The sequence below is a fragment of the Haliotis asinina genome, chromosome 9 (assembly GCF_037392515.1).
Source record: "Haliotis asinina isolate JCU_RB_2024 chromosome 9, JCU_Hal_asi_v2, whole genome shotgun sequence".
Classification (NCBI taxonomy): domain Eukaryota; kingdom Metazoa; phylum Mollusca; class Gastropoda; order Lepetellida; family Haliotidae; genus Haliotis; species Haliotis asinina.
This window is the reverse complement of record NC_090288.1, coordinates 38,183,713-38,195,493: the sequence shown is the minus strand read 5'-3', so window position 1 is coordinate 38,195,493 and position 11,781 is coordinate 38,183,713. Positions and strand designations below refer to the sequence as shown.

The following is an 11,781-nucleotide window of genomic DNA, read 5'->3' as shown; positions in this document are numbered from 1 at the left end:
TACGGGTTCATACCGGTGAAGATCCGGAGTAGAATAGATCATCAGCAACCAAAACAGGCGGTACCTCGTCTGAAGAACTGACCTCAAGTGACCTCGTTTGTCGCACTACGCGATTAACGGGATCGGGTGGTCAGGCTCTTTGACCTGTCATGCCATGACATGTCATTGGTTCCCAATTGCACACATCGCTGCTCATGGTGTTGACTGGATTGTCTGGTCCAGACTCGATTGTTTACAGACCGCCGTCATCTACCTGGACTACTGCGGTGTAAAACAAAACTCACTCACTCTTCCGGGTTCAAGATGTAGTGCCATTACAGGGTTCTCTGGGGACGTTTTCAGGACACATGAAGACTCGTTATGTCATTACAGTTATGCGTTTATTACAGATATGTAATCATAAGATTGGAAACCATATCATATGGACAAATATAGCATTGTGAAATTACCAAACTGATCAGATTTAGACATTTCATACATTTATTAGTGATTCTAATAACATCAGCTAATGTCATTGGGTTCATTATGTCTAACCGGTAGCAAGGCTTGAAGTTCAAAACATAGAGACCTTTAAACTAATGGATAAAGTCTTTCAAACAAAAGGGTTACATTCTTCAAGATCAACTTTTCGCAACGTCACATTCAGTGGCTGAAGAAGGTTTACAGACAAGCTATATACTTAATTTCAAGACATGGGTTTTGCCGTCATAGTGTGGTGTAACAGTAACATTGCACACGAATTACATTTCCATCAGTTTACTAACCACGGGCTACTGATCCATGACGGACTTTTCTGGCAGTTATCCTTGTTACCACACCACCCTCAGTGGCTGAAGAAGGTTTACAGACAAGCCACTTAATTTCAACACATGGTTTTTGCCATCGTACTGTGGTGTAACAGCAACATTGTTTACCAGGACTTGTTGTGGCATCTCGCCGACTCCAAATATTGTGATTCCATCCAGCTCCATTTCCGAAGCCACGTCATAGCTGTCAACCAAAACTATACTCTCGAGAATCTTCCCTGACACAGAGAAAGACACCAGATTGTATTTCTCCTTCTCCACAGAATCTAAAGATTTGCCATCGTCCCAGTACACTTCTCCTTCGGCAGAACCGTCATCTGTTAATGCAACTAAAAGTGAGAAGCTCTGAATTCGGAGAGCTGCAGTCGTCAGGGAAGCAGGTTTGGTAGGAAAGACCGACCCTCCTCGAACGTGCAGGTTGATCTTTGACAAGGGAGCATCGAGACGAACACTTTCACCGACGGTAGCGAGTCGAGAACCATTGTAGAAGTCGTACCAAACGTCAGATGGGAAATACGCTGACACAGACGTAGCTCCTTCTTCCAGGACAGGAGATATGAGAAGGGAGGTCCCCCACATGAACTGTTTGTCGACTTCTGATGCTTCCCCCGGATACTGGAAAAACAAAGGCCTGATAACAGGCGTGCCCTGAATGTGGTTCCTGAAGAACAGACTGTACAGATAAGGCAAAAGGCGGTACCTCGTCTGAAGAACTGACCTCATGTAACCCTGTGTCACTGAATCAAATGATCCTGGATCTTGGTCATTCTGTCCTAGTGCATCGTGGTTCCTCATGAAGGGGTAAAACGCTCCTAACTGCATCCATCGGGTGCATAGCTCTGGTGTTGTACCTCCACCAAAACCACAAATGTCAGCTCCAACAAACGGAATACCGAACATCTGAAAGTTGATAATACCAGGAATGGAATAATATAAGTCCGGCCACCCTGACATGTTATCGCCAAGCCAGTGTCCTCCATATTGTCCAGAGCTTGGGAAGGTGGAGCGAGATATCACTATGCTCCTCTCAGACTTCAGTTGATTTAGGACACTCATCGATGCTCTTACTTCACTGAATCCGTACAAACTGTGGACATTGTAATGTGACGAGATATATTGCTGTGCTGAAGGACAGAGTGTTCTGGAAAATAGTGAGGATCCGTCAATAACTGGTGGAATAAAAGGAGGATTGTCCAAGGAGCTATTCGTACATCCTGATATTGATCCGTCCGCAAAGTTCGATGGTTCATTCATGTCTGTCCAAAGACCATCAAACGGTACAACATCGTAATATCGCTTCGCCTGTCTGTACCACCAGTCTGTTGTATTTGGGTTTAAGAAATCAGGGAACACGGTTTGACCTGGCCACACTTTACCCTGCAAAATGCTTCCATCGTGTGCTTTAATAAAGATGTCGTCCTTCACGCCTTCATCATAGGGAGGGTAGCTTCCAGGTGTCTGAACACTGCTAATACCAGGGTCCACTATGATGACATACTTTTGGTCATGCTGATGCAAGTCCTCGACTATGTCTGGCAATCCTGCATAAGATTCATTGTCATACGTCCAATCAAGATGAGAGGACATGTAGTCTATATCATTCCATTGGACATCATAAGGAATGTTTGCTGCCCGGTTCCTGTCAATAACCTTTTTCACTTCAGCTGAAGACATGTAGCCCCACTTGCACAAATGGAAGCCGAAGGACCAAAATGGAGGAAAGAACGGTTTCCCAATAAGACTGACATACTGTCGGACAACAGCGTCCGGAGTCGGTCCGAGGAAGACATAGAAGTCCAGGATGCCCCCTATACTTCTATAGGTGAGAGCAGAAGATCCGTATGAGGGTTGAATGTCTACCTCCATGGCATTACTGTTTAAGAGGAATACACCGTGAGCATTGTTCTTTCCATCCAGGTTCATAAAGAAGGGATGAGAACCATAGAGGTTCTCTTCCAGTGTGGGTGGTTGATCCCGAGCCCAAAAGGTGATCTTTGTCCAGTCCGTGTCCAGTTTGAGACTTGACCGATGTTCACCTAGTCCATACACATTGCTGGTAGCCAGTTGGGTTCCGATCTGGATATACTGATCAGCAAATATTAGAGGAGATACTCCTGAAGAGTCGAACATGATTTCCCCTGTCGAGTTCCGTCTGATAGTGATTGCAAACTGCTCAACTGATAAACTGACCTGATAGTCCGGTTTGCTAGCCATTACTTTCCCTTTATGGAGATCGATAGGAACTTCATACCTTTTATTGTTGGGATCATATATTTTAAAGCGGAGTCGTTCATTGGTTTCATACGTAACTTCCAGTTTGAGCTCCATTACATCTCCCGGGTAGGGGGACTGTGTGGACCTTTGGAGCACAGCTTCCATTCCGTGTGTCAACTGCTGAGAGGATATGACTCTGTAGGAGTTGTTGTAGATCCGAGGATAGAAACATATTGGTATCCCTTGATCAACATTCGTATCCCAGCAGCACCCTCGAGCCTCACATGTCTGCTGAACCACGCCCTTTTCCTCCGGCCAACAGTCAAAGCGATCCGAGTCGAATGTGACGTCACACTGAGGGGCACTCACGTGCAGGTTCGGAACAGTAGTGTTCTGACTCGGCGGTTTCGATCCACAGTGGAAATAGCTCAGGAAGTTTTGAAACTGTGTCGGGTTTATAATGGAGAATGTTCCAAGAGCAAACAAGGAAAATGTCAGCGAAAGGAGGACGACATCCAGGGCAAGTCCCCGTGACGTCAATCTCAGTCTCCGTCGAGATTCGGGAAGAAAAACGATCATCTCGTCCTCTTTCCCTCCCATCTCTGTATATATCAGTGTACTGAAGTGATCAACAACAATGTAATACAGACAAGACAGTAGTCACAGTTTGCAGTAGTGTATTATCATACGAGCATTATCAATCAGGTGACGTCTGATATCAAAGTCGCTTTATCATCATCGGAAAACCTGCAGTGTCCCACAACACAACACTACATACACTTACAGTGAAACACCGTTAGGTAAACGTTGAAGAATGAGTGAGGTTAGTTTTATGCCACACTCAGGAATATTCCAGCTATATGGCGGCGATCTGTTAATAATCGAGTCATCAACAGCATGAGCATCGATCTGTGCAATCGTGAACCGATGAAACCAATCAACCAAGTCAGCGAGCCTGACCACCCGATCTTATTTGTCGCTTCGCGCGACAAACGTGGGTTACAGAAGGCCAAAAGTCTAACCCGAACCCTGTGAATAGACCCATGAAGGTCCCAGGGTAGAACAGGCCTTCAGCAACCCATGCTTGCCACAAAAGGCGACTATGCTTGTCGTAAGAGGCGACTAACGGGATCGAGTGGTCAGGTTCGCTGACTTGGTTGACACATGTCATCGGTTCTTAATTGCGCAGATCGATGCTCATGTTGTTGATTACTGGATTGTCTGGTCCAGACTCGATTATTTACAAACCCGCCGCCATATAGCTGGAATATTGCTGAGTGCGGTGTAAAACTAAACTCACTCACTCACCTACAAGAATAATTCGAGTTATCAAATGTTCGACGAAACTCCAAGGTTATTGCTTAAAAAGAAGTAAGGAATTTACAGCGGTCCTTACTTTGAAATTGAGACTGAGTCATCAAAATTCGAGTTTTAGTGTAGACATTATGCAAAGATACTATTGGTTGTGTACAATAAGATACGTGATAGTGGTTTCCCTGGCGATATTATTAGTTACACGGTGTTTTGAAAGAGTGTACGGAATTGTAAGACCCTTGTAAATTCCGTATTTCCTGAGGCACAGCTGACTATGGAGCGCAAATGTGAAATAATGACATTTAGGGACCATTCATAATTTTTGGCTAGGGGATGGGGGTGTTACATATGCAATGTACATGACACCCCAAGCCAAATATACGTTTTTAAACTTTGAACTTTGTTTTTGAAAAACACACATCGCTTTCAATGAGCTTTATTTTAGACACGTGTCACACGTGTTTTGGAGGTTTTATTTTTTTATTTTTTTAAAATTTATCTATTCATTTATTTTTATAGCTTTGTTTTGTTTTTCTGACAGGTACATTGTTTCATGTATCACAGTACATCAAGTAACGTGTGCCGAGTCGTTATACATGCAGTTGAATAACAAGAGCCGTTCTTCTTTATCACTTCATCTGATATAATCTGGTCCGAGATTGATCTGTCTGTCAGATATAGACCAGTTCAACGGGACCTTGACCTGCCCATCACCACGCCGTATCTCAGTTATTACGCTTTGAACCTCAGGCACGTTTGGTCACATTTATTTAAAAAAAGATAGTGCCACTTTTGCAAATTTTGCAAAACCACACAAAACAATGTTTAGACAACATGCATCCTTTCCTCTGTATATCTAATACTTCACATCATAAAGGTTAATTGGCCGTTTCATATAATAATTAATCCCCCATACTCATGAGGGGGTAATACACCCTTGTAATCCATATGTCATAGGTACATATTGTTGCATATTACCCGATGAGGCACCCAGGAAGCATTCAGTCCAGTATAGGTCCACATCCAGTATAGTTGCCATCTGTAGATGACACAGACACCGGAACTTTCAGTCCAGCATTAAAGGACTGACTGCAACGTATAGGTGTGTTATCTGAGTGGTCCTGTTCACGGTATATATGTACTTATATCTACTGTACAAAATAAGTTAGGGATGTAGATATTTCTATGATTGATCTTCACTGCAGTGGTGGCCTAACTTTGGCTGCTGCTGATCTCTTTCTATATTTGTATTGTATTGTACTGTTACAAACGTTCACATTTTATTGCTTAAATACTAGTTTTAATTGATCAACTGTAACATGCTGGTTCTTATACTCACCTTTGTTGACAGGTTTTATAGTCTCCAATTATGATAATTTATATCAAATTATAGTCACAATAATGAATGTAGGACCTGTTTTAGTCACGATATGGTTGAAATCTTGCAGAGTAACTATAAACACTAACTCGCTCGTCCATTCACTCCTAACCATTGCAAATGCAAGCGGCGGGTGCATGTGCAAGTCGTTGCAGTATCCTCTGTCCGAAATGTCTTCCAAAGGTTTTCAAATACACTATGAATGCAGCTCTTGTATGTGCACAAGAGGAGACAGTCACAACTTCTGGTGGATCGTCAGATACACAGTCCTCAGCGCAACCTCGTCAATCGGCATGTTGATGAAGCAAAGTAGTCTATAATTGTACATTCCGACATCATCGAAGCGAAATCTCAGAAGAAATATTTCAATGCAAGTAACGATCTGCTGTTTCTTAAACAGAATAATACCCTCCCAGTCCACACTTCTGCAGAAAAACTGGCTGACATATTCTTGTCTTTCTTCAGCGATACAATCCTAAATGTCAAATCCCGACTGGAGGAGAATTAAGCCACAGATGGTGGCAAGGTCTGCAGAGATTCCCATCATCAATCATCCCGCCATGATTTGAAACTAACGTCCTTTCAACCAGCCACATGTGACGAAAACAGGAAAGTGGATCTTGAAATGTCGAAATGAGCCCTGCTCATTGAATCCATTACCGTCATGACGTCTGAAACTTGCAGCAGATGAGACTACCTACTTTAACACAAATTGTATGTCCCTCAGTTGTTGTGAAGTTTCTCTGTCTGGAAAGAGCACTTATAAGACCCCTCCTGAAGAAACCTAGTTTAGAATCTGATACTCTACAGAACTACAGGCCCGTGTCGAACCTCACGTTTCTATAGAAGATCTTAGAGCGTCTTGTAGCCAGTTGTCTCCAAGATAATGTCAAGACTGGAAATCTACGTGAGGCAATGTAATCGACCTACAAGTCACAGAACGGAATCTGCTCTGATATGTGTCCAGAACGATTTGAAGGTGGAGCTGTGATGTGATGCTGGACCTATCAACGTTTGACACACACCATCGACCATTCCACCGTGTTGTCCCTCCTGAGGATTCGTGTCGGTGTTACTGGAGATGCTCTGAAGTACCTAAGCAACCAGTTCTAATATGGAACATAATCACAAAAGCAGTTGCTTGTATATGGAGTGTCCCAAGGCTCAATATTAGGTCCCACACTATTCACCTCATACCAAGTACAACCTGAGATTTCATCTATTTGCCGACGACGTACATGGGTTTCCGGCCTCTCCACCCATTCTCTTTTGCTAATGCATAGGCGACCATGTTGACTGTGTCAAGAAGATCCAGTACTGGATGCCCACGCACGTCTCCCACGCCGACAAGACAAAATTGATCATCTTTGGATCCAAATTCCCACCACAGAAACTTCGGGACTGTAATGTTGTCCCAAGTTTTCAAGCTAGGGTATGTGGTATTTGAACATCCTTGTCATCTAAGCGACGCATCGATGCTGTATGCAGGACATGCTTCTACCATGTAAGAAACATCAGTTTGATCAAGAAACATAATGGCACGGATGCAGCCAAGACAAGGCTCTAGTTAATCCGTTTGTCCCATCTCGCATAGACTACTGCAATAGTATTTTGTATGTGGCATCGGAACACTCACTCAACAGACTCCAGGGAGTGCCCGGGTAATCACCACGTCGAGATCATATCTCCCCGTTCTTACAAGCCCTCCATTGGCTATCAATGAGACATATACAGTTCAAGACCCTGGTCTTTTGCTTCAAATCGCTGCATAGTCAAGTTCCTTAGAACATCAGTGAATTCCATCTACACTCCAAGAAGAGATCTCAGGTCCAGATTATCAAGAGCACCTGATGTTCCTATGACCAGGAAAAGACACTCTGTGAATAAATAGCTCGTTAAACCCGTTCCTGATTCTGGAACCGTCTTCCTCTATGCAACAGTTGGACATTCTGAGCAGTTTAAACATCCACATACACACCCCCTGGTTCAACATAGCCTTTATCTAAGTATCTTTGAGCAATGTGTTGGAACAGGCGCTATACAAATATTAACTCTATTTATTATCATTTCAATGTCGCTGTGTTTTTTATATCAAAAGTAGCACTTCAGGACTTCGAACGTTCCACATTCTGACTTGAGATAATAAAAAGATCCATGACCATCTGTATTTTGGAGTTTATTAACATACATGTACTCATATTATTGTACACAATTTGACAAAAACAAATGGACCCTATTCATTTTATGGACTTAATTCCTAAATGATATGATTCAGCAAAATTTTGATTTTACCAGTAATTACATAGTGATTATATAGGCGGATGTTTCTTTTCAATAGTATTTTACGCATGGCTACAAATCAGTTAATAGATTCGAAAAAAAGGTTTTGAATATTTTCAAGGGGATCACAAATGGATATAACAGACATTTACTGCCCAGCTTAATTAGGCTTCAATGAGAGATAATGTTGTATACGTGTGAAAAGGTTAGGCTAAATAAAAAAGTGAAATGTTTCTCGGGCATCGGTTCGTCACTTTCATTTGCCTCTTGAAAAATAATATTTTTTATTTTTTATTTTCACAATCGTCCATTTGTCCACTATAGGAATAAGGGTCTGTAAGAACGAGTGTTACTGAATCTACACCTCATTAACACGTTCTAAACTTCCCAAGTTGTATACCTGAGAGAAACAAATAAAAAATGTATTTCTCCCTTTTCACTTTTTTCTGAAAAAAATAAAGATAAAGTCCAACCACCCTTGTCCCTTTTGAGAAGAAATGTGCCCGAGAAACATTTCATATTTTTATGCAGCCTTATCTGATCACTACGCACATGACCAATCATTATCCACTCATTGTCCACTCACTGTCAAATGACAGGATAAACCTTAAGCCGATTCTTGCTTACGAATTACATGCACATTTACTAATCACTGCCTACTGATCCATGGTGGACCTTTCTGGCAGTTACCTTTTGTTATCCTTGTTACCACACCACCCTCAGTGGCTGAAGAAGGTTTACAAACAAGCCACTTAATTTCAACACATGGTTTTTGACATCATAGAGTGGTGTAACAGCAACATTGTTTACCAGGACTTGTTGTGGCATCTCGCCGACTCCAAATATTGTGATTCCATCCAGCTCCATTTCCGAAGCCACGTCATAGCTGTCAACCAAAACTGTACTCTCGAGAATCTTCCCTGACACAGAGAAAGACACCAGATTGTATTTCTCCTTCTCCACAGAATCTAAAGATTTGCCATCGTCCCAGTACACTTCTCCTTCGGCAGAACCGGCATCTGTTAATGCAACTAAAAGTGAGAAGCTCTGAATTCGGAGAGCTGCAGTCGTCAGGGAAGCAGGTTTGGTAGGAAAGACCGACCCTCCTCGAACGTGCAGGTTGATCTTTGACAAGGGAGCATCGAGACGAACACTTTCACCGACGGTAGCGAGTCGAGAACCATTGTAGAAGTCGTACCAAACGTCAGATGGGAAATACGCTGACACAAACGTAGCTCCTTCTTCCAAGACAGGAGATATGAGAAGGGAGGTCCCCCACATGAACTGTTTGTCGACTTCTGGAGCTTCCCCCGGATACTGGAAAAACAAAGGCCTGATAACAGGCGTTCCCTGAATGTGGTTCCTGAAGAACAGACTGTACAGATAAGGCAAAAGGCGGTACCTCGTCTGAAGAACTGACCTCATGTAACTCTGTGTCACTGAATCAAATGATCCTGGATCTTGGTCCTTCTGTCCTAGTGCATCGTGGTTCCTCATGAAGGGATAAAACGCTCCTAACTGCATCCATCGGGTGCATAGCTCTGGTGTTGTACCTCCACCAAAACCACAAATGTCAGCTCCAACAAACGGAATACCGAACATCTGAAAGTTGATAATACCAGGAATGGAATAATAGAGGTCTTTCCATCCAGATCTGTTATCGCCAAGCCAGTGTCCTCCATATTGTCCAGAGCTTGGGAAGGTGGAGCGAGATATCACTATGCTCCTCTCAGACTTCAGTTGATTTAGGACACTCATCGATGCTTTTGCTTCACTGTATCCATACATGCTGTGGACATTGTAATGTGACGAGATATACTGTTGTGCCGAAGGACAGAGTGTTTTGGAAAATAGTGAAAATCCATCTATGACTGGTGGAATAAAAGGAGGATTGTCCAGGGAGCTATTCGTACATCCTGATATTGATCCGTCCACAAAATTAGAAGGTTCATTCATGTCTGTCCAAAGACCGTCAAAAGGCACAGCATCATGATATCTCTTCGCCTGTCTGTACCACCAGTCTGTTGCATTTGGGTTTAAGAAATCAGGGAACACGGTTTGACCTGGCCACACTTTACCCTGCAAATTGCTTCCATCGTGTGCTTTAACGAAGATATCATCTTTCACGCCTTCATCATAGGGAGGGTAGCTTCCAGGTGTCTGAACACTGCTAATACCAGGGTCCACTATGATGACATACTTTTGGTCATGCTGATGCAAGTCCTCGACTATGTCTGGCAATCCTGCATAAGATTCATTGTCATACGTCCAATCAAGATGAGAGGACATGTAGTCTATATCATTCCATTGGACATCATAAGGAATGTTTGCTGCCCGGTTCCTATCAATGACCATTTTCACTTCACCTGAAGACATGTAGCCATACTTGCACAAATGGAAGCCGAAGGACCAAAATGGAGGAAAGAACGGTTTCCCAATAAGACTGACATACTGTCGGACAACAGCGTCCGGAGTCGGTCCGAGGAAGACATAGAAGTCCAGGATGCCCCCTATACTTCTATAGGTGAGAGCAGAAGATCCGTATGAGGGTTGAATGTCCACCTCCATGGCATTACTGTTTAAGAGGAATACACCGTGAGCATTGTTCTTTCCATCCAGGTTCATGAAGAAGGGATGGGAACCATAGAGGTTCTCTTCCAGTGTGGGTGGTTGATCCCGAGCCCAAAAGGTGATCTTTGTCCAGTCCGTGTCCAGTTTGAGACTTGACCGATGTTCACCTAGTCCATACACATTGCTGGTAGCCAGTTGGGTTCCGATCTGGATATACTGATCAGCAAATATTAGAGGAGATACTCCTGAAGAGTCGAACATGATTTCCCCTGTCGAGTTCCGTCTGATAGTGATTGCAAACTGCTCAACTGATAAACTGACCTGATAGTCCGGTTTGCTAGCCATTACTTTCCCTTTATGGAGATCGATAGGAACTTCATACCTTTTATTGTGGGGATCATATATTTTAAAGCGGAGTCGTTCATTGGTTTCATACGTAACTTCCAGTTTGAGCTCCATTACATCTCCCGGGTAGGGGGACTGTGTGGACCTTTGGAGCACAGCTTCCATTCCGTGTGTCAACTGCTGAGAGGATATGACTCTGTAGGAGTTGTTGTAGATCCGAGGGTAGAAACATATTGGTATCCCTTGACCAACATTCGTATCCCAGCAGCACCCTCGAGCCTCACATGTCTGCTGAACCACGCCTTTTTCCTCCGGCCAACAGTCAAAGCGATCCGAGTCGAATGTGACGTCACACTGAGGGGCATTCACGTGCAGGTTCGGAACAGTAGTGTTCTGACTCGACGGTTTCGATCCACAGTGGAAATAGCTCAGGAAGTTTTGAAACTGTGTCGGGTTTATGATGGAGAATGTTCCAAGAGCAAACAAGGAAAATGTCAGCGAAAGGAGGACGACATCCAGGGCAAGTCCCCGTGACGTCAATCTCAGTCTCCGTCGAGATTCGGGAAGAAAAACGATCATCTCATCCTCTTTCCCTCCCATCTCTGTATATATCAGTGTACTGAAGTGATCAACAACAATGTAATACAGACAAGACAGTAGTCACAGTTTGCAGTAGTGTATTATCATACGAGCGTTATCAATCAGGTGACGTCTGATATGCAAATGTCTTGTTCACCAACAGATACTCCGAACATCTCTGACCTGACCGGATAATATACGCCAGGATCTATTGGTTATTGTTGTGACTTGATCTACTGGAGTTGCAGTACGACGTGTATGTATGTATGTATGTATGTATGTATGTATGTATGT

At 43.3% G+C, this 11,781-nt stretch overlaps 2 pseudogenes; both read right to left on the bottom strand.

Annotated features, from left to right (window-relative positions):
* Positions 1-361: 361 nt before the first annotated feature.
* Positions 362-3,696, bottom strand: LOC137295849 (lysosomal alpha-glucosidase pseudogene; annotated as a pseudogene).
* Positions 3,697-7,875: 4,179 nt separating this feature from the next.
* On the bottom strand, positions 7,876-11,566 carry LOC137295850 (lysosomal alpha-glucosidase pseudogene; annotated as a pseudogene).
* Positions 11,567-11,781: the final 215 nt, after the last annotated feature.